The sequence below is a fragment of the Schistocerca gregaria genome, chromosome 5 (genome assembly GCF_023897955.1).
Source record: "Schistocerca gregaria isolate iqSchGreg1 chromosome 5, iqSchGreg1.2, whole genome shotgun sequence".
In the NCBI taxonomy this organism is placed as follows: domain Eukaryota; kingdom Metazoa; phylum Arthropoda; class Insecta; order Orthoptera; family Acrididae; genus Schistocerca; species Schistocerca gregaria.
In genome coordinates this window covers 144,706,939-144,729,687 of record NC_064924.1, presented here as the reverse complement: position 1 = coordinate 144,729,687, position 22,749 = coordinate 144,706,939, and the positions used below count along the sequence as shown (strand labels likewise).

The 22,749-nt window shown below is 46.4% G+C and overlaps 1 protein-coding gene and 1 long non-coding RNA gene across 2 annotated transcripts in view; both read right to left on the bottom strand.

Annotated features, from left to right (window-relative positions):
- The window catches only part of LOC126273075 (uncharacterized), a 72,074-nt gene extending 53,071 nt beyond the window's left edge, over positions 1–19,003 (bottom strand). The window contains exon 1 of the mRNA XM_049976485.1: positions 18,736–19,003. The gene's annotated coding sequence lies outside the window, so the exon portion shown is untranslated. The remainder of the gene's footprint in view (positions 1–18,735) is intronic.
- A 50-nt stretch (positions 19,004–19,053) lies between these two features.
- Positions 19,054–22,749, bottom strand: part of LOC126273076 (uncharacterized) — a 292,705-nt gene continuing 289,009 nt past the window's right edge. The window contains exon 5 of the long non-coding RNA XR_007549302.1: positions 19,054–19,178. This is a non-coding gene — a long non-coding RNA (uncharacterized LOC126273076). The remainder of the gene's footprint in view (positions 19,179–22,749) is intronic.

Below are 22,749 nucleotides of genomic sequence, written 5' to 3'. Positions count from 1 at the left end.
CTGAGAACTGAAGCCGCTTAAAATTAGTGGGTAAATCGGTTTGGGTCATTGACATACGCGGTGTGAGAGATACGTCTCCTGCTGCTGGTACTGTCAGAACAGTAGCTGCAATGGCAGTATTTCGCATTGCTTTAATCTGTAAGTAGCCAACGTAGGAGTGAATGTTTATTACAGTATCGTATAGAACTTCTCAAAATTTCTTCTAACAGTTTCCTCTACATCTATATACCTACTCCGCAATCCACCATACGGTGCGTGGCGGAGGGTACCTCGTACCACAACTAGCATCTCTCCCTGTTCCACTCTCAAACAGAACGAGGGAAAAATGCCTATATGCCTCTGTACGAGCCCTAATCTCTCTTATCTTTGTGGTCTTTCCGCGCAATATAAGTTGGCGGTAGTAAAATTGTACCGCAGTCAGCCTCAAACGCTGGTTCTCTAAATTTCCTCAGTAGCGATTCACGAAAAGAACTCCTCCTTTCCAGTAGAGACTCCCACCCGAGTTCCTGAAGCATTTCCGTAACAATCGCGTAATGATCAAACCTACCAGTAACAAATCTAGCAGCCCGCCTCTGAATTGCTTCTATGTGCTCCCTCAATCCGACCTGATAGGGATCCCAAACGTTCGAGCAGTGCTCAAGAATAGGTCGTATTAGTGTTTTGTAAGCGGTCTCCTTTAGAAACGAACCACATCTTCCCAAAATTCTACCAAAGAACAGAAGGCGACTATCAGCCTTCCCCACAACTGCCATTACATGCTTGTCCCACTTCATATCGCTCTGCAATGTTACGCCCAAATATTTAATCGACTTGACTGTGTCAAGCGCAACACTACTAATGGAGTATTCAAACGTTACAGGATTCTTTTTCCTATTCTTCTGCATTAATTTACAGTTATCTATATTTAGAGTTAGCTGTCATTCTTTACACCAATCACAAATCCTGTCCAAGTCACCTTGTATCCTCCTACAGTCACTCAACAACGACACCTTCCCGTACACCACACCTCTTCAAATATGTATGTGTTTAAAATAAATATCCCATGAGCGTCTGAATGTTGATTAGACTATCGTTTAAAAATGTGAAGTAAATCGGCTAAGATATGTTCGAGATTTTTGCAAACAACATTTCCCCTTTATACCGCATATATAGAGTGAACATTAATAAAACCGACAAACTGCTCGGACGGACCGCTGACTGGAAATGGGCGAAGAAAGGTCCTCTGAACACGTGTCCGGAAAATGCATCGTTGGCGCGGTAGACGGCGCTGACGAATGACAGTTCCTCTGACCACGTGCCCTGTGTTCCTCGTGTGTTGCGGGCTGTGTGATTGAAGCAGCGTAGTGTAAGCAGCGGAATGGTCCGGTATTCATGTCGGGAACAAGCCGAGATGGTGTTTGTGCACGGCCAGACAGATGCAAACGGTAGAGACAAAAGAAGTATTCTCACAGACAGCAACCGCATCACACAACATTTAAAGCCCTTTTTGTGCCATCACGGGTCCTTTCAGACAGACGGACTTGCAGGGAGGCGACAGACCGTGCGTACATCAGATTTGGAGGAGTGCGTTCTACACGATATTGAGACGAACCCTAGTGCAAGCTCCGGCCAAGTGGCCCGCCAACATGGTGTAAGGCAAAGTATGATTGTGCGTATCCTGAATGACAACTAATATCTACATGACCTGCAATCCCAGGGAGGCCACTTGCTTGCTGTGACGTCGATGTGACGCTTCTCTGCACTATGTTCTGGGACGATCTGCTATCACATGCACACCGTCCGTTTCCGGACACATGTTCACAAGCACTGTTTCCTCCATTTATAGTGAGGAATCTGTCCCTGCAATGTGTCGGTTTTATTAACGTTCACACTGTGTATTAAACAGTATGTAACCTACGTCCGTCCGAACGTCTAGAGTATTGTGTAAAAATTTGAAGTAAATAGGACGAGAACTTTTCCAGATTTTTGGTAACAACGTTAAACAAGGACTTGTCTTTATATAGTAGTATAGACTGACTGTCTACATTGAACTTTATTTCTTCTAATGGATAACGCGTTTTGGCAGATTGGCTGTAATCAAATCTTTCGTAAGAGAAGAAAGCTCTGATGATAGACTGCCGAAACGTATATCCATTTGAAGAAATGAAGTGCAGTCTAGACAGACAATTTTTGTAATCGTTAACACCACTCACGGATTAGGCCTTAGGCCTGTTCCGACTGACCGAGTGCTGCCTGCAGGACAACAGGAGGAGCGTTCTATGATGGTGGTTCATGTCATCAGTATGAGACCAATTCCGACAGCCGTTACTGGCAGTAGATGAATCGTGCCTACGCCGCTGCTTTGTTATTCCAGCAGTTCCTCACCTACCAGATCTTCCTGCCTCACAAAAAATCTGAGGAGACACCAGTAGGCGAGCCAGGGTCCTCCCACACCGAATGCAAAGACGAAACTTTTTTCTCTCTTTCTCTCCCTCCCTCTCTCTCTGGGGTGTCCGCAGTGGCGAGACGGTGGGGTGTCCAAGTCATCTCTGTCATCGAGGACTGAACTACAGAATATGACTCTCGTCAGTCCACGCTGTGCTGTATCATCAATCTCTTCTCACACCCAGTACACCCCAATTCTCTGGAGGGTGCGGGATCATTCGGGTAAGCGGTACAAGCATTATTTGATAATGGGACACACACTTAAGCAGTAATATGGGACGCACTGATGATTTACAAGCAGTCTCCTTTCTAGGCTGCATTTTACCAGTATCTGTCCAGTGACCTGAAGTCTGCCTTACCTACGACTGAATTCCGATTTCGTATCCTCCCAAATTGTTACACCCAGGCATTTGTATGAGTTGACTGGTTCCAGTTCTGAATCTTTGATATAGTAGTCACAGCCCACTACGTTTTTCGTTTTGTAAAAAATGTCATTTCAGATTTCATTACGTTTAAGAGAACAATCTACATACTCCGCAAGCCACGGTGCATGGTGAAGAGTACCTCGTGCCACCACTACTCTCTTGCTTTCATGTTCCACTCGCAAATAGAGTGAGCGAAAAAGACTAAGAGCTTCCGTACGAGCTCTAATTTCCCCTATCTCCTTGGTCCTTGTGCGACATGTACGAGGGTCGGTCAAAAAGTAATGCCTCCCATTTTTTTTCTACTTCAAAAAAGTAAGTTAAGTGAAAAATTTGAATTTGGCGCCATTCCTCAAACCTTCTGCAATCCACTGCAGTAGTAACTTTCTGTGTCAACAGGTGGCAGCACAGCAGAAGTTTGTAAGATGGCCGACATCGATGTTCGTTTGAGACAGCGTTGTGTGATTGAATTCTTGAATGCAGAAGGTGAAACGCCCATACGCATTCATGAAAGACTGAAGAAGGTGTATGGTGTTGTGACAGTGGATGTCAGCACTGTTAGACGATGGGTTCGTCGTTTAAGGAAGCTGAAGGGTAAACACCGTTGACTGACGAAAAGCGGAGCGGCAGGCCGGTGAGTGCAGTGACTCCACACAACATTCAGCAAGTTGATGACATCATTCGTGGTGACCGTCGGGTGACTGCAGATGAAGTGTGTCGCATTATTTCTCTTAGTAAAGGCAGTGTGATCACGATTATTAAACAATTGGGGTACTCAAAAGTTTGTGCACGGTGGGTTCCAAGAATGTTAACCGATCAGAATAAAGAGGCAAGGAAAACAATAGCCTCCCAACACTTGCAGCGCTTCCGGTTGGAGGGAGATGAGTTTCTGAAAAAAATTGTGACCGGGGACGAAAGATGGGTGCATTTTTTTGAACCCGAATCAAAGAGGCAGTCAATGGAGTGGCGTCACACAAGCTCGCCGAGGAAGAAAAAATTCAAAACTGTGCGATCGGCAGGGAAAGTTATGGCAACAGTTTTCTGGGATACAGAGGGTGTGATTCTGGTTGATTTTTTGGAGCAGGGATGCACAATAAATTCTGTTCAATACGTCACAACCCTCAAAAAACTTAAAGCACGTCTTCAGCGAGTTCGCCCAACAAAATCAATGGCAGATGTTCTTCTTTTGCATGACAATCCAAGACCACACACCAGTCGTCACACCTCTGACGAGATTGTCAAAAATTGGATGGGAAGTTTTGCCTCATCCCCCATACAGCCCTGACCTGGCACCATCAGACTTCCATCTGTTCGGGCCACTAAAAGAAGCTCATCGTGGGATTCATTTTGAAGATGAGGAGGCCGTCAAAACATCCGTGCGTCAATGGCTTAGGAAGCAGAGCTGTGATTTTTACCGTGCTGGGATACATGCCCTTGTTCAAAGATGGACCAAAACTGTAGAGATGGGCGGAGATTACATTGAAAAATGACAAAATGATCCTCAATGTTGTGGTTTTCAACTTGACTGACCCTCGTACGTTGGCGGCAAGTAGCATCGTTCAGCAGTCAGCTTCAAATAACGCTTCTCTAAATTTTCTCCAATGTCGTCGTCTCTCCATGGATTCCCATTCGAGTTCTCGAAACATCTCTAATACTCGCGTGCTCGTCCAACCTACCGGTAACAAATCTTGCGCTGGCCTCTGAATTCCTTCGATGTTTTTCGTTAGCCCGACCAGGTACGAATCCCCAACACTGGAGCAGTACTCAAGATAGACGAGTTACACCTGCTTAGAATACTCCCAAGAATCCCAAGTCGACCGCTCGCCTTCCGTACTATCGCCTTTCCGCGCTCGTTCCTTTTCAAATCTCTTTGCGTCGTTACGCCTAGATACTTAATCGACGTGGCTGCGTCAAACAGTGTCCGCACATTAAGGGCTTGTTTCTCCTACTCAGCAGCATTCACTTACATTTTTTCAACATTTAGACCCAGTTGCCATTTATCACACCAACTAGAAATTTTGTATCCTCTGACAGTTACACAAGTTGTGAATATTAGCGGACCAGTTTGAAATCTTTACAATATCTGAATATCTGTGGAGCTTTATTCAGACAGTATTTCATTAGAGGTAACTTCACGATATGCGCCAGGTATGAGACTGCCGTGTAATTAATTTACAACAGAAACAACGTGCTTCCGTGGGACATGCCTGAAGTTTCTCCTACTCCCGCCCACCACCCCTCATCTAGGATAACACGCACCGGCCAGCCTATCGACAGTCACCCGTTTCGTTTGATACGCCGTATCGATGTACATCTGTTAGTAATCGTTGGTCTAGTACTGAGTTAAATGCTTTCTGATGTCATACCAAACTGTATCCAACCGATCTCCACAGTTCATAGCATGCAGGACGTCATGTGACAAAAGCCCAAGTCGGGGTCTGCATGATCGTCGTTTTCGGAATTCATGGTTACCATCGAGGAGTTCATTCTGTTCGACGAATGTTAATATGCTTGAGCTCAGAATATGTTTTAATAACTAACAACATCAGTGAGGCTGGGTGATAGTTTTCTGGATCACTTCCTTTACCCTTCTTGTAGACGGCAGAGTTTGAGACGGCTTGTTTTCCTAATCAGGGTGAAGCGTGCATAAAAATGACTTACAATGTGGATTTTCTATCAAGAACACGTTACAGGTTCGTTTTCCCCCTGGAGTTCTCGTAGACACCACGAATGCAAGATGACACATACACCGCCGATTTACAGATAAATAGTACAAGGTACCAAGTATCAACACGTGCTGAAACAGCCGTACCAGTGTGTGGTGTAGCCTCCACGGACAACAAGGCAAGCGCTGACTTTGGCACCTGGTCGATCGTACAGATCGTCAGTGTCCTGGGATACGTTACTGCCACGCCCACTCGACCTGTTCACGTAGTTCTGTAAGAGTTGTTGCATGAGGTGTCGCACGAGTCACATCACATTCCACTCGTGCTCTAATGGCGCCAAGTGCGGAGACCGTGCTGCCCGGAGAAGCTGCTGCACGTCTTGTAGGACTCTTGAGTTTCAGGGGCAGTGAGCGGGCGAGCGAGCGTTATCCTGTTGGAACAACAAATCATTTTCCTGCTGTACAAACTGGTCTAACAACGTTCCGCATGTACCTAGCGCTGGCTAGCGTCCCTTCCAGAAATATCAAAGGTGAACGACAGTTGCGGCTTATCTCTTACCGGACCATAAAGCTTGGGCTGGGGGCAGCGCGTCTTGGACGAATGCACTCTACGAGACAGTGCTCACCAGATCTGTATCGTACGTGCAAAGTACTGTCACTTCGGTGCAGGTAAGATCTGTTTTCATCGCGCCGTTCCATCTTCCAAGGGATCCACTGAAGGCACCACTCGATGATGTCGCGTGAGTAGAAGAAGGGCTTGAAGCGTGCGTGATCGATGTCCCACTGTTTATAGCCACTTCGGAACACTGTTGACACGTCACGATTCACGGGCCGTCTTACCTGAGCTGTGTGTCGTAGCTGTGCGACCTGCTACAGCTGCCCCGACAATACGACGAACTGGCGGGCGTCTGTGATGCATGGACGTCCTGAACCTTGTTTAAGGGCGTCATAATGTTCACGTGACCACGGATACCAGCATCGCTGCACAACTGACGCAGCATATCCAACTCGTGTGGTAATTCTCCGGAAGGACCATCCCGTCATTCGGAAGGTCAGAATATGACCCCTTTCGAACACTCTCAGTTGGCTGTATGAAGCACGACTGCGTCTTCGTGGCACTGTTGCCCGCTTGCTTCACATGTGTGCACCACACTGAGCCTTCTGGCTGTGAGTGTTCTCTATTAAAGGGTTCTGGTTGCTATGCCACTACGCTATCTGTTTGAAGACTACGTTGAAACCACGATCAGCTGATGTACTATCCCCCAGGTGGGATATGCCATCATCGGATCAAATTCGACTTCGTCTTTCCAAGTGCCCTAATTTTTCCGGCAGTGTAATTAGTTTAGCAGTGAGCAGAGCGGCATTTTCGCAGTTATTTAGCCTCCGATCTGCACGCAAGTGGAACCAAACGATACTCTAAAGGCCCCTTTACACGGTACTATATTCGCACCGACATGTCTGTACATATGGAGTTTGCACAGAGGCACCATAGCGTTTGAATGAATCGCCGGCACTTCCCGGAATGTTGTGGCTCAAAGTTGAGGGTGATGTCACAGCAGAAAATTTCACTCCGCAAACCTGCCATTTCCCACGTGCCTTTAGTGTTACTCTATGTCTTTCGTGAGCACTTACCCATTTTCTGGTGACAGTATTATTTCTCCTTGTAAACGGTGTAACAACACAAGGAATGCCTATCCGTCCATTTTCGAGTAGTGAAACGAGTCCTCTTTCAATCATTAGCTGCACCAAAAGATTAACTTACGAAAGCGTTAAACGTTTTAAAAGCAGCTGTTTTGACCAAGATATCCGTGATCTTTTTCCTTTTACAACTTCCAAAATAATAGCACTAGCCAGAGTAATAATTATCTTCTAAGAAAATCTACATAATTTGGCTGTGGCCGGAAAATACTCTGCGCTCTCTGCCTACTAAACCAGGACTCTTCGAAAGCTGCAATGTGGTCGGAAGATGTAAATGCGAACTGAATAGTGCAGACCAAGTGTGCAGACGGTCGTTGGAAAAGTGGTCTGCTCAGAAAATGGCTCTGAGCACTATGCGACTTAACTTCTGAGGTCATCAGTCGCCTAGAACTTAGAACTAATTAAACCTAACTAACCGAAGGACATCACACACATCCATGCCCGAGGTAGGATTCGAACCTGCGACCGTAGCGGTCGCTCGGCTCCAGACTGTAGCGCCTAGAACCACACCGCCACTCCGGTCGGCGGTCAGCTCAGACAAACGTGAGCGGGTCAAGGGCTCTTTACGCGTCGCAGTAGTAAGAGGTACCTGCTGACACGCATTGCATAATCGTTTGCGGAGTTTGGCAGCAGAGGTGGAACACGGTTTATCACAGGTGTAGCGTCGAGCCGTAGAAAAGAATGAAGAACAGTTTCTCAAGGAGTAGACGTGGTGCGTTCTGCTGGGTGGGTGTGAAACCTGGACACTGTGGAAGGCAAACGCAAAGCGCTGCGAAGCGACGGCGATGTGGTTCTGGAGGAAGCTACCGAGGAACGGCACCACGGAAAGGAAATTTTTGAGAGATTAACGAGCAGAAAATCATCGTAAAAAGTATTCAACAAAGAAAAATGAAAATCAGTGGACATTTATTATGATAAGATACAGGAACCGAAAAGCTGTTAACAGCTTGTGCAAGAAATCTGACTACAGTTACAAGAATCGTGGTGCACTAAAGGGAATACCCGAGGTTATTTAACGTGCAATAAAGGAAACCATGGGGAAATTTGGAAAGGGAAGAGGAATAAAAACTTGGAGGTTTGCAATTCTGTCAGAGACGGAAAACGCCTTGAACAGCAGTGTAAAGCAACTGATTATGTATTGATAAGACTTATAAGCTGAAGAAGAATAGTAGAAAAACGGTACTGGAATGTAGTTGAATCAAATCTGGAGATGCCGTGATAAATAGATGGGGAAATGCGACTCTAAAAGTAGTCTTTAATACTTGTTACTTCTACTAGTAGGTGGTATAGCACTTAGCAGCCCCCTCAGTCAAACAAATAAATAACAGATTGCACTGTACCTGCTTGAGCATTGTCCTGCAAAATGATGGTCAGGTCGTGCAGAAAGCGTCATCACTTCTGTCTCTTTGATGTTCATTTTTGAAACACAAGATACGAACAGCTTAGAGAAAGAAGTGATGACACTTTCTGCAGGACCTGACCATCATTTTGCAGGACAATGCTCAAGCACGTACAGTGCATCTGTTACCGGCTTGTTTGTCTGATGGGGCTGATAAGTGCTATACCACCTACTGCACTCTCCTGACTTAGGCCCTCGCCAGTTCAACTATTTCTAAACTGAAGTAAACACTTCACGGCAGTCGCTTCAAAACTGCTACAAATTCTTCGTGCAATAGAGCGCGCCGCTCGAACTGTCAACACAACTGGCACTGCTTAGGGTATCCTTAAAAGGTATCAGATAGATTATATAATGGTAAGACAGAGATTTAGGAACCAGGTTTTAAGTTGTAAGACATTTCCAGGGGCAGATGTGGACTCTGACCACAATCTATTGGTTATGACCTGTAGATTAAAACTGAAGAAACTGCAAAAAGTGGGAAATTAAGGAGATGGGACCTGGATAAACTGAAAGAACCAGAGGTTGTACAGAGTTTCAGAGAGAGCATAAGGGAACAATTGACAGGAATAGGGGAAAGAAATACAGTAGAAGAAGAATGGGTAGCTCTGAGGGATGTAGTAGTGAAGGCAGCAGAGGATAAAGTAGGTACAAAGACGAGAGCTGCTAGAAATCCTTGGGTAACAGAAGAAATATTGAATTTAATTGATGAAAGGAGAAAATATAAAAATGCAGTAAATGAAGCAGGCAAAAAGGAATACAAACGTCTCAAAAATGAGATCGACAGGAAGTGCAAAATGGCTAAACAGGGATGGTTAGAGGACAAATGTAAGGATGTAGAAGCTTATCTCACTAGGGGTAAGATAGATACTGCCTACAGGAAAATTAAAGAGACCTTTGGAGAGAAGAGAACCACGTGTATGAATATCAAGAGCTCAGATGGCAGCCCAGTTCTAAGCAAAGAAGGGAAGGCAGAAAGGTGGAAGGAGTATATAGAAGGTTTATACAAGGGCGATATACTTGAGGACAATATTATGGAAATAGAAGAGGATGTAGATGAAGACGAAATGGGAGATACGATACTGCGTGAAGAGTTTGACAGAGCACTGAAAGACCTGAGTCGAAACAAGGCCCCCGGAGTAGACAACATTCCATTAGAACTACTGACGGCCTTGGGAGAGCCAGTCATGACAAAACTCTACCAACTGGTGAGCAAGATGTATGAGACAGGCGAAATACCCACAGACTTCAAGAAGAATATAATAATTCCAATCCCAAAGAAAGCAGGTGTTGACAGATGTGAAAATTACCGAACTATCAGTTTAATAAGCCACGGCTGCAAAATACTAACACGAATTCTTTACAGACGAATGGAAAAACTGGTAGATGCAGACCTCGGGGAGGATCAGTTTGGATTCCGTCGAAATGTTGGAACACGTGAGGCAATACTGACGTTACGACTTATCTTAGAAGAAAGATTAAGAAAAGGCAAACCTACGTTTCTAGCATTTGTAGACTTAGAGAAAGCTTTTGACAATGTTGACTGGAATACTCTTTTTCAAATTCTAAAGGTGGCAGGGGTAAAATACAGGGAGCGAAAGGCTATTTATAATTTGTACAGAAACCAGATGGCAGTAATAAGAGTCGAGGGGCATGAAAGGGAAGCAGTGGTTGGGAAAGGAGTGAGACAGGGTTGTAGCCTCTCCCCGATGTTGTTCAATCTGTATATTGAGCAAGCAGTAAAGGAAACAAAAGAAAAATTTGGAGTAGGTATTAAAATTCATGGAGACGAAGTAAAAACTTTGAGGTTCGCCGATGACATTGTAATTCTGTCAGAGACAGCAAAGGACTTGGAAGAGCAGTTGAACGGAATGGACAGTGTCTTGAAAGGAGGATATAAGATGAACATCAACAAAAGCAAAACGAGGATAATGGAATGTAGTCCAATTAAATCGGGTGATGCTGAGGGAATTAGATTAGGAAATGAGACACTTAAAGTAGTAAAGGAGTTTTGCTATTTGGGGAGCAAAATAACTGAAGATTGTCGAAGTAGAGAGGATATAAAATGTAGACTGGCAACGGCAAGGAAAGCGTTTCTGAAGAAGAGAAATTTGTTAACATCGAGTGTAGATTTATGTATCAGGAAGTCGTTTCTGAAAGTATTTGTTTGGAGTGTAGCCATGTATGGAAGTGAAACATGGACGATAACTAGTTTGGACAAGAAGAGAATAGAAGCTTTCGAAATGTGGTGCTACAGAAGAATACTGAAGATAAGGTGGATAGATCATGTAACTAATGAGGAGGTATTGAATAGGATTGGGGAGAAGAGAAGTTTGTGGCACAACTTGACTAGAAGAAGGGATCGGTTGGTAGGACATGTTTTGAGGCATCAAGGGATCACAAATTTAGCATTGGAGGGCAGCGTGGAGGGTAAAAATCGTAGAGGGAGACCGAGAGATGAGTACACTAAGCAGATTCAGAAGGATGTAGGTTGCAGTAGGTACTGGGAGATGAAGCAGCTTGCACAGGATAGAGTAGCATGGAGAGCTGCATCAAACCAGTCTCAGGACTGAAGACAACAACAACAACGACTTCCACATCGCTGACAACGGGTTATACACAAGGCTGGTGACTACACTGAAGGTCAGTAAAACTTTGAAACACGTACCTATTTTGTACCAGTTGTAAATAAATAGTTGCCACTATTAAAGTTCCAACCCTCTTATATACAGGATGAACATAAACAAAACTGACGGAAGTGCAGGGACGGATTACGGACTGGAAGGGGAAGCAAAAACGTCCTGTGAACATGCTTCCGGAAACGCATCGTCGCCACGGTACATGGCGCTCAGGAATAGCAGTCCATGCGACCAAACACCACGTGTTCCTTGTGTTGCAGGTTGTGTGTTCGAGCAGCGTATCGCAAGCAGCAGAATGTCGGGAACAAGCCGAGATGGTGTTCGTGAACGGTCAAGCAGGTGGAAACGACCGAGAGGCAGCACGGTTGCACCGAAGCTAGTAGCCTCACAGACACCAACCACAACACGAAATTTCAAGCGCGTTTTGTGCGTTTGTGTGACCATGGGTCCTTTGAGACACACTAACGCGCAGAAACGCAGCGGACTGTGGGGACCGTGTTGTACAGGTTGTTGAGACAAACCCTCGCACAAGCTCCAGGCATCTGGCTCGCCAACAATGTGTAAGCCTAAGTATTATCATTTGTATCCTGCATGACAATGGTTACTATCCCTATCACCTGCGACCCAATGGAGGCCATTTTGAACATACGTTGTGGCGCGGATACGATGCAGCTCTGTACTGTTTTCCGGGAAGATTTGTTGTTGCATACACACCGTACATTTCCGGACATATGTTCACAGGACCTTTTTTTTCCTCCAGTCAGGAATCAGTCCCTGCAGTCTGTCGGTTTTACTGACGTTGACCCTGTATATTCCGGTTATCATACACTGCACTTCTCAGCAATTTGTCCCTCAAAATAAAGTCTATATTTAATGATAGTACACTTCTTTTCGCAAGTGAAGCTCTCCTTCCCCCTGCTAGTCTGATTTTCTATATTCCTGGAGTCATCCACAATGCTTCATTTTACCGAGCGAAGTGGCTTAGTGGTTAGCATACTGGGCAGCCGGTAGGATTGGAGTTCAAACCGCGTCCAGCCATCCTGATTTGCGTTTTCCATAATTTTTCGTAAATCGCTTCAGGCAAATGTCGAGATGGTTCCTTTGAAAGGACACAGCCGACTTCCTACCCTAATCAGACGAGGCTGATGACCTAGCTGTTTGGTCCCCTTCCCCAAATCAACCAACCGACAACTGCTTTATTTTACCTAAGACTTAGCAAACTTCCTGCACCTCATCTACTTATCGGTCCCGAGCTTTCATGTTGAGGTTGTCGTATGTTGCTGTGTTGAGGTTGTCATATGTTGCAGCTACTCCGCAATAATTTCCTCTTTCTTCGGATAACTCTTAATAAATAGCGTATTCTCATTGGACCGTTCATTCCATGTAACAGGTCCTCACTTTTATGGGGGACAGAAGTATTGTAAGCAGGCTGTTTAGATTTTTTTTTATATTGGTAACGCCACGTAGCGCTCTGTATGAAAATCACTGACTGTGCTGTGTGCAGTCTGAGGCTTGTCGTCATTGTTGCAATAGTCTCTATTGTAGAGTTGGGCAGTTGGATGTGAACAACGTGTAGCGTAGCGCAGTTGGAGGTGAGCCGCCAGCAGTGGTGGACGTGGGGAGAGAGATGACGGATTCTTGAGAGCGGATGATCTGGACGAGTCTCCATCAGAAACAGTACATTTGTAAGAATGGCTGTCATGAACTGCTATATATATATTATGACTTTTGAACTCTATTAAGGTAAATATATTGTTTGTTCTCTATCAAAATCTTTCATTTGCTAACTATGCCTATCAGTAGTTAGTGCCTTAAGTAGTTTAAATCTTTTATTTAGCTGGCAGTAGTGGCGCTCGCTGTATTGCAGTAGTTCGAGTAACGAAGATTTTGTGAGGTAAGTGATTTGTGAAAGGTATAGGTTAATGTTAGTCAGGGCCATTCTTTTGTAGAGAGTTTTTAAAGTCAGACTGCCTTGTGCTAAAAACAGTGTGTGTCAGTTTAGTGTTGATCAGAATAGGTAAAGAGCGAAATGTCTGAGTACGTTCAGTTCTGCTCAGCTGTTTGGATATCAAATAACGTAAGGGATTTACCATCACAGCAACTAATTTTTCTAAGGGGACGTTTCAGTATTATCGGTGAATCTTGTGCTCATATAGTTCCATTCTGACATTTAGTACCGGGTCTGAACCTTTCTTTTATTACTTTCATCGCTCGTTCTTATATACACATAAAAAAAGTTTTACATCACCTTGGGTCTGAGAGTTCCAGAACCTGTACAGAAAATTGAAACAGAGATAAACATTTCCGCCCTTTTTATTGTTCATTAAAACCACACACTGCATGTCGTACCACGAAACAGCAAGATCTTCAGATGTGGTGGTCCAGACTGCTGTACACACGGGTGCATCTAATACGCAGTAGCAAATCCTCTTGCATTAATGCATGCCTGTATTCGTCGTGACACACGATCCACGAGTTCATCAAGGCACTGTTGGTCCACGCTATTCCACGGCGATTCGGCGTAGATCCCTCAGAGTGGTTGGTGGGTCACGTCGTCCATAAACAACCCTTTTCAGTCTGTCCGAGGCATGTTCGATAGGGTTCATGTCTGGAGAACATGCTGCCCATTCTAGTCGAGTGATGTCGTTATCCTGAAGAAAGTCACAAGATATACATGATGGGGGCGTCCATGACGACGAATGCGTCGCCAGCATTCTGACGATATGGTTGCACTATCGGTCGGAGGATGACTTTCACATATCCTACAGCCGTTACGGCGCCTTCCATGACCACCAGCGGCGTACGTCAGCCCCACAGAAAATCACTCCAAAACAGCAGGGAACCTGCACGTTGGTGCACTCGCTGGACAGTGTGTCTAAGGCGTTCAGCCTGACCAGGTTGGCTCGAAACACGTCTCCGACGATCGTCAGATTGAAGGCACATGCGACACTCATCGGTGAAGAGAACGTGATGCCAATTCTGAGCGGTCCACTCATCTGTACCGCGCTGCATGGTGTCGTGGTTGCAAAGATCGACCTCGCCATGGACGTCGGGAGTGAAACTGCGCATCATGCAGCCTATTGCGCACAGTTTGAACCGCAACACGACGTCCTGTGGCTGTACGATAAGCATTATTCAACATGGTGACTTTGCTGTCAGGTTTCCTCCGAGCCATAATCCGTAGGTAGCGGACATCCATTGCAGTAGTAGCCCCTGGGCGCCCTGCGCGAGGCATGTCATCGGCAGTTTCTGTATCTTCTCCATGTACGAACAACATCCGAGACGCCTGGACACTTCCGATGTCGAGAGCCCTTCCTGGCACAAAGTAACAAGGCGAACGCGAACGAACCGCGGTATTGACATGATTGAACTACAGACAACACGAGCCGTGTACCTCCTACCTGGTGGAATGACTGGAACTGATCGGCTGTCGGACTCCTTCCGTCTAATAGACGCTGTTCAGGCATGGTTGTTTACATCTTTGGACGGGTTTAGTGACATCTCTGAACAATCAAAGGGACTGTGTCTATGATAAAATATCTTCACGAGTTCTTGGAACCGGTGTTTTTTTTTACGCCTGTATAAATGTTGAACAAGGGAGGAGAAACATTGCCTACCGTCTTCTGCCTTTTTTATTCGTAACATTTCTCTCTCTGTCTTCTCTCGTCACTGTAAGACAACCAGAGAGGAGAGAGAGAGAGAGAGAGAGAGAGAGAGAGAGAGAGAGAGAGAGAGAGAGATGCAGCGGCGGGGCTGTGTTTGTTTGGGGAGTCTGCGGTGACGCACAGGATACGGCGCGGTGGGCTCGCCTGCGTCACGGCCGGCCACAGCGACAGCACGCCGTCTGCGCCGCCTCCGTCCCAGTCTTCAATCCGCCAGCGCGCCAGTAAATCGCCGCTTTCCATCCGGTCATCTAGAGCTATCGTATGATGCGATAATGAAACTGATGACGAAAGACAGCGCAATGACGTTGACACTGCGTGCACTAACACAGGATGATTAAAAAAGAACACATTTGGTTATTCATGACAGACAAATTATAAAAGACAGAAACATACTACGTGTGTCACCGGATGGACAGAAATACAGAGTTTCGACACAGCTGCGCTGTTTGTTTGTACCAACACTTGCGACTACGTCACGAGCCAGTGGCGAAAGCGGACGGCAGGCGTTAACAGGGAAGAGGGACGCGCCCCATACTGACGTTCTAAGGAATCATCAAATAAGGAGGCATTGGATGGGTTGCCACGCATGGCAGACAAACGGCTTGCATACCTGCTGAGGTGAAAGTCACGGCGGTGGGACAGTGGTAGGTCAGCAGCTTCTGCATACAGACTCGCAACCGGGCTGGTGTAAAAGGTAGTCGTGGCCAAACGGACGCCTCGATGGTGCATAGTGTTGAGACGGCATAAAAGAGATGGGAGTTCAGACGCATAAACCAAGCACCGATATTGAGTTTCGAGCGGACAAGGGACCGGTACAAACGGAGGAGGGTGATTCGATTGGCAAGTGCTACTGTGAGGATTCAAATCAGGTCTGCTGTGAACACACGCTGTATCGGTCGTGAGCTTTAGTTACCTTTGAGACTGGCTGTAGCGAGCTGATCTTACTAAAGAATGCCTTTAAGACGACAACCAATCTCAACAGCCCACTGTGTTTGAATGATGTGTAACAGGGTTACGAGAAGCTGTTGTTTTCTTGTAGCGATACTGCAGAATGGCTTAGCAGAAACGTAGCCACTGTACATGGCTTCTGGCAGCGATGATCACGGTAAAGTACGGTCGCAAGCAGACCGAGCTCGAGACTGGCATGTGGCACTACCGAGAGCGAAGACCGTAGTTTCCAGCGTATGGCTCTGGCGTATCGTACTGTATCTGCAGCAGCAATTTGAGCGGCATCTGGCGCCACAGTGACAACGAACTGTTACAAAGCGTTACTTGAAAGACAGATCCGAGCTAGACATCCTGTAGCGTGCATTCCACTAACTCAAATCCAGCGCCGTTTGTGACTTCAGTGACGTCAAGCGAGAGCTCATTGTAGGGCGAAGTGGTGATGTATTAAGTTTTCTGACCAACACCGACTCAAAGGAAGGCCTCGGCACTTGTTCTTGAAGTCACATGAGCTAGGCACGGCGAACGCCAGGCCTGTTGCAGACATACTCATAATGGTGGAATCTCTCACACAGGAAAATGTGAAACTATTGGCGTTAGTTGACCAACACACATTGTTCTGAGAGATTTCTGCAATCAATTAATTGTGCAATTCATTACACTTCTTAACAAATAGTGTACTCCTGAACCTAAATTTCCACCTGTTTTAAGGATTGACGTACAAAAACAACTTCATGGGCCAGCAGCAACAGAATTCGTGCTTCTTTACCTTATTTGTAAATCTGAGGAAGTTACGTTTGTACTGGGTTGCTTTTACAAGAAACTGAACATATTGGTGCTCTTCTTTAGGTATCTTGGTTGGCTAAGGGGTGAGGAGCACTGCATGTTAATGAAATATCTTGCGATTGTACACGTTGGGGGAGGGGGTGGGGGGCAGAAGAAGAGGCAAAAGAGAGACATACTTGTTCTATCAAATAAATTTTTTTTTATCTTATAAAGTTTCTCCTTTCAGTTACAAGAGGGGAATATTTATCTTTTCTAATGTGCATGTTTAAAAAAGTTTAAGCTCAGCAGTATTTTCGATGTATGTAGCTACTTTGTTTCCTGTTTAGAATTCCTTTCGTTGAAAACGATTGTAATCTAATGACTGGCAACAGTTGGACATTTACACATGTAAATTAGTTCACATTTCCAGTGACGATGTCAAACGAAAATGAATAGAAGAAACGAGTTCATTGTAAGGGGGTTGGGGTAAGTTTCGATAACAAAATGGGTCAAGTAAATATTGTTACTCGAATGTAAAATTTCCGAAGCTTGCAATTGGGCAAAGCATCTTCTCATATTGATCTACGTTTGCTTCCACAGGAGTCAGTAATACAGAACTATGATCTTTATTTTTAGCTTTACGATAGTAAGAAAATATTTCATCTAAATAAAAGTGCAAAATCCAAAACAATACCAAACATTTTTAGAATAAAATTTTCACTCTACAGCGGAGTGTGCGCTGATATGAAACTTCCTGGCAGATTAAAACTGTGTGCCGCACCGAGACTAACTCGGGACCTTTGCCTTTCGCGGGCAAGTGCTCTACCGAGTGAGCTACCCAAGCACGACTCACGCCCCGTCCTCACAACTTTACTTCTGCCAGTACCTCGTCTTCTACCTTCCAAACTTTACAGAAGCTCCCCTGGGAACATTGCATAGCTGCTGAAAGAAAGGATATTGCGGAGACATGGCTTAGCCACAGCCTGGGGGATGTTTCTAGAATGAAATTTTCACTCTACAGCGGAGTGTGCGCTGCAAGGTTCGCAGGAGACCTTCTGTAAAGTTACATCTTCAAAAGTACATTATAGGCAAAGCTTCTTTACAAAATCATCTACATACAGGTATACGTGGGGATTTCAAAAAGTAAAGGAACATTTGTCAAAATCTGTACTTATTCTGATGACAGAAAACTGAAACATGCGTTATTTTTCTACGTAACCTCCCTGGACTTCAGTGGAGCTTTCCTGACGTTTAACGAGTTTTCTTATTTCATCAGAAAATACGTTTATCGGTTGCATCCGTAACCAATTTTGCACCGCAGCAATGATGTCATCACTTTCAAATCATCTTCCCTGTAGTGCTTCCGTTAAGGGTCCAAACATGTGAAAATCGCTTGGAGCCAGGTCTTGACTGTAAGGTGGATGTTCCAGCACCTCGAATCTCAACTCCTTTATTGCGTCGGCTGTCCGTTTGGCAGAATGTGGACGAGCGTTATCTTGCTGCAGAATGACACCTCTTCACAGTCTTCCACTACGTTTGGATGTGATTGCAGGTTTCAGTTTCGTACGCAACACATCACATCCACCATACAATACAGACCTGGCTCTAAAGCCTCGTTTACGCTGGGGCGACGTCTTGCAACATTGTGGCATGTTACGGAAATATGGCGTGCGTCGTCTTGTTTAGTTCTGAATGTTTTGAAATGCTTACCTACTACATAACACTTTTCCAAAATTAATAAGCAAACATATTAATACTATTAATAGTAAGACTATTACAAAATTTCAGTGTTCGGCTCCACAAATTTAAATTGTATGTAAAGTTTTACTCCAGGGCCTGGGAAATAAACATCCCAGGTTGGGATGCATGAACTAAAACCAGAGAGGGGGGGGGGGTCTGATGCAGAGGGGACGAGGGGGGGGGGGGGGAAATCCCCCCCTCCTCACTCCCCCCCCCCCCCCCCCCGGCAAATCGCACACTGGTACCGATACAAAGAGGACTGCTGAAGACAGGAATCTGTGGCTGCAGAGAGACGGGTTAGCCTTTTGAAAGAAGACGGTACGCGTTTAGGCTTGGAGGGTCTTACGATTAATAGCACCTCCGAAGGAGGACTGACCTGTGGGCGCGGGCTGGAGGCGGCGCGAGAGCGGCACGTTGTCGGCGCCGTCGGCGTCGCTGTCGGAGGCGGCGGCCTCGTCGGCGGAGAGCGCGGCCAGCCCGAGCGGCGCGCCGGCGGCGCGGTCCGGCGGCGGCGGCAGCGAGCAGCGGTGGCGGGCGCCGCGCCGCAGCAGCACCACGCCCTTGGCGTCGGTGCGCAGCGACGCGGGGCAGCCGCGCGTCGCGCACGTCCAGCGCACGCTGCCGTCCGCGTTGGCGCGCGCGCGCGTGTAGCGCCGCCCGGCCACCACCAGGTCCACGCCGCCGGCGCCGCCGCCGGCGCCGCCGCCGCCGCCCACGGCGCCGCCCACGCTGCAGCCGCTGCTCCAGCTCGCCCCGCTGCTCACGCTCGCCGCCGGGCTGCAGTCGCGGCCGCCGCGCGCGCCTCGCAGCGGCATCGCTCTGAAACACGGGAAACTCGCACTGAGACACGCCAACTCGTTCCCGATCGGTTGGTTGGCTGTTGCAGTTAAAGGGACCAAATTGCGAGGTGATGATTCCCTCATCCTTTATGTATAGAACCAGGAATAGCCCTCAGAAGGATACAAAGGCAAATCTCGGGTAGCCCGACAGTAAGCAAGATACAGCGAGGCAGAGATAATAGGAGTGAGAGCGGGCGAGCCGCTCTGACCAGGATGCAGTTGAAGCTCCTCAGAGTACGGCACGAGCCGAGACACGCACCACCTCACCGTGTTACCCCACGGATTGGCTGATTACTAGTTTTCGGGGGGGGGGGGGGCTTTTTTTTCGGGTTTTAGGGCGCAAAACTACAATGGTCATTAGCGCCCTGACTAATTTAGGAATTTACCCCGAGGCAGCAACTAAAAGGGACAACACTATAAAAGACGTATTAACAGACATAGTATTAAAAAACTACAGCATAATCAAACGTCCGTAGACAGGTGTGTCAAGTTGATGAAACGAAGAACGCGAGCAGCAGCTCCTGGGTCATCCGCTAAAATGGCATCCAGAGTACATGGCAGGCCAAGATCAAGACGCAGCGTAGTAAAATCCGGACAGGACGTTAAAATGTGGCGGACCGTCAGCAATTGCCCACAAGGACCGGCGCCGGTGCTGCCGTCAGCAGATGGCGATGGCTGAACCGGCAGTGTCCAATTCGTAGCCGGGCCAAAACGACCTCCTCCCGCCGAGAAGGACGTCCAAGCTACGGGAAGAGGTGGGGGGGGGGGGCATACAGTGTGGCCATCGGTCCCATCAGATTAGGGAAGGATGGTGAAGAATGTCGGGCGTGCCCGTTTCGAAAAACCATCCCGGCATTTGCGTGAAGCGACTTGGGGAAATCACGAAAAACCTATATCAGGATGGCCGGACGCGGGTTTGAACCGTCGTCCTCTCGAACGCGAGTCCATGGTGCTAACCACTGCGCCACCTCGCTTGGTACTCCAAGGAAACACAGCCAGGACGAAGAAAGTTTAGGAAAAATGAAACATTGAAAACGGCAAGCAAAAAACAAGGAGGATGAAAGTGTGGGCAGTGTAGGGGTCAGACCAAACCGCCGAGCAAAGGGCCGCCCTGGGCTAGAGCACGCGAGCAGTGCCTCAGGCAGTCAATTTGGCCCAAGTGCCCCACTTCACACAGACGAGTACAAGCGACCTTCGCCTTATTTGAACTGCCTGTGCCACACCTAAACGCTTGCAACCTGCATTCAGTCCTCTCCGTACACTTGTCCCATTCTCCGATGAATTTCCCTTCCCCGCACTCCTTTTGCTTTAGAGAAACGTCGTTCTTTTGAACCCTGCATTTTACAGTTTCCAGCGCGGCTGACTGCAGCGGACGGTCGAAGCGTGTGCGCCCACTTAATTTCTAGCGGCGCGTTTGGGGCCTCAGCGCTCTTACAGGGACCACTTCTTCCGTAGGTAGGTAATGTCATCCTCATCCCTTCAGAGGTTTTCATTTTACAGCCTCCGCTTTCTTCCTTTTAAATAGCCGTAAAGAGTGGCAGGATGCTGATGTAAGCTAACAGACGGATACGAAGACGTGGCAAGCAACATGTAACTTATTGTCCAATCGACAGCTCGGGGCTTCTCCGATTCATCAAGCAGCGGAAGACCACGAGACAGTGTCGCAGGAAAGGAAAGAAACGAGGAAATAACTTTCCTGCGTGTCAAAGGAACGATAGGGGAGCGTGGTGAGGAAGGGGGGGGGGGCATTACAACCATCCAATGACCGAAGGAGTGAAGGCATCGCCGATAAAATGCTTTTTCTGTCAAATAGCACTGAGCACGCGTATGATTAAAGGACCGTCTCAGTATACTTGTGACCGAACGAGAATACATGGCAACGAGTGCGCGCACGAGCTTCGTGTTCGCTGCAACACGAGAAGTACTAAAGTTCTGAAGACCAAAAACTCATTTTTGGCAATAAGCTAAACTTTTGTTCGAAACAATAGACGTTAGCACATGCAGTGCTAACACAGACATTTTACCGAAAATAGAAATGGACAGTAGTGTTGTTCAATGTTCTTCCCTTTTTCGTCCTGAGGCGCAAATACAGTGATTAAAATACAGCGTAACAGAACACCTCTCGTACTGATATGCATAATTTTAACATGCAACCAGGTTAGCGGTTTACGATTCGTAACGACTCAGCAAGTTTGATTGAACTAAAGACACCATTCCATTAAAAATACGTCTGAAGTAGTTTTTTAATAATGTAATGATTCATCCACGGTTTTCATTTGCACTCAAAACTTTATTTTCTTTTTATTCTCAGAAGAAAGACTACACTGCATGTTGTGTGTCCGCTATCTTTTAGTCAAAATTTGGCACACTATCTTGGAGATAATTGAAGTGGTAAGTTGCGAATCGAAAGTAGCTTGCGTTTATATTTAATATTTTTAGGGAATACCGACATTCATAAGAATGCTGCCAAGCTGTAAAATTAAGCCGAAGGTGGCACTGGACAGCACAGTGCTTTACTAGGCATGATGCTCCTGAAAGTGGCCTGCCATTGTCTTCCTCCGACCTTTGAACGCTTACGCAGCCAGTTCCAGCGGGGCAAATACTTTGATGTGGACTCCGGTCCACGGCGAAAACAGGCGCGTTTCACATACGCGTATCATTGCCAGAGGTGAAACGTGTCCAAAAAGGGACGCAAACAGTGCTACGAATGACTAATCTCTTGTCCCACACTTATCTGCTTGGACACCGAGTGACACCTGAAGATGTTAGGAAGAATTTGAAGAAGATAGAACAATACAGAGACAAGCATTTTTGCACGCACGCACACACACCATTGTTTCTGATTACTTTTGCTTTACGCTTGTCTCTCCATTACGTGTAACCATGCCGGTTGTCTACCAGTTCCTGTCAACCGAGTAATTTTCTTAGTACAAAATGTGGCACTGCACGAAACTTGCGTAGTAAACCTGTCGATGATTTCTCGAAATAAAACACTATACGAAGAGCCCCGAGGCAACGCATTTGTTAATGTGAAGAGCTGTAAGAAATACACCGGTACACAGTAGCTGTGGACTAAAGATTACAATATACAGGGTGATTCAAAAAGAATATCACAACTTTAAGAATTTAAAACTCTGCAACGACAAAAGGCAGAGCTAAGCACTATCTGTCGGCGAATTAAGGGAGCAATAAAGTTTTTTAGTTGTACATTTGTTCGCTTGAGGCGCTGTTGACTAGGCGTCAGCGTCAGTTGATGCTAAGATGGCGAGCGCTCAACAGAAAGTGTTTAGTGATGAAGCAACTTTCCACACTAACGGGAAAGTCAACCGTCACAATGTCTGTATATTGGGCACGGGAAACAACTCAGTATGAACGTCACTCGCCTAAGGTGAACGTTTTCTGTGCCATTTCAGCCAATAAAGTTTTTGGTCCCTTTTTCTTCGAAGGTGCTACTGTAACTGGACTACAGTACCTGGAGATGTTAGAGAATTGGCTGTTCTCTCAGCTCGAACAAGAAGCACAATAATTCATATTTCAGCAGGATGGAGCGC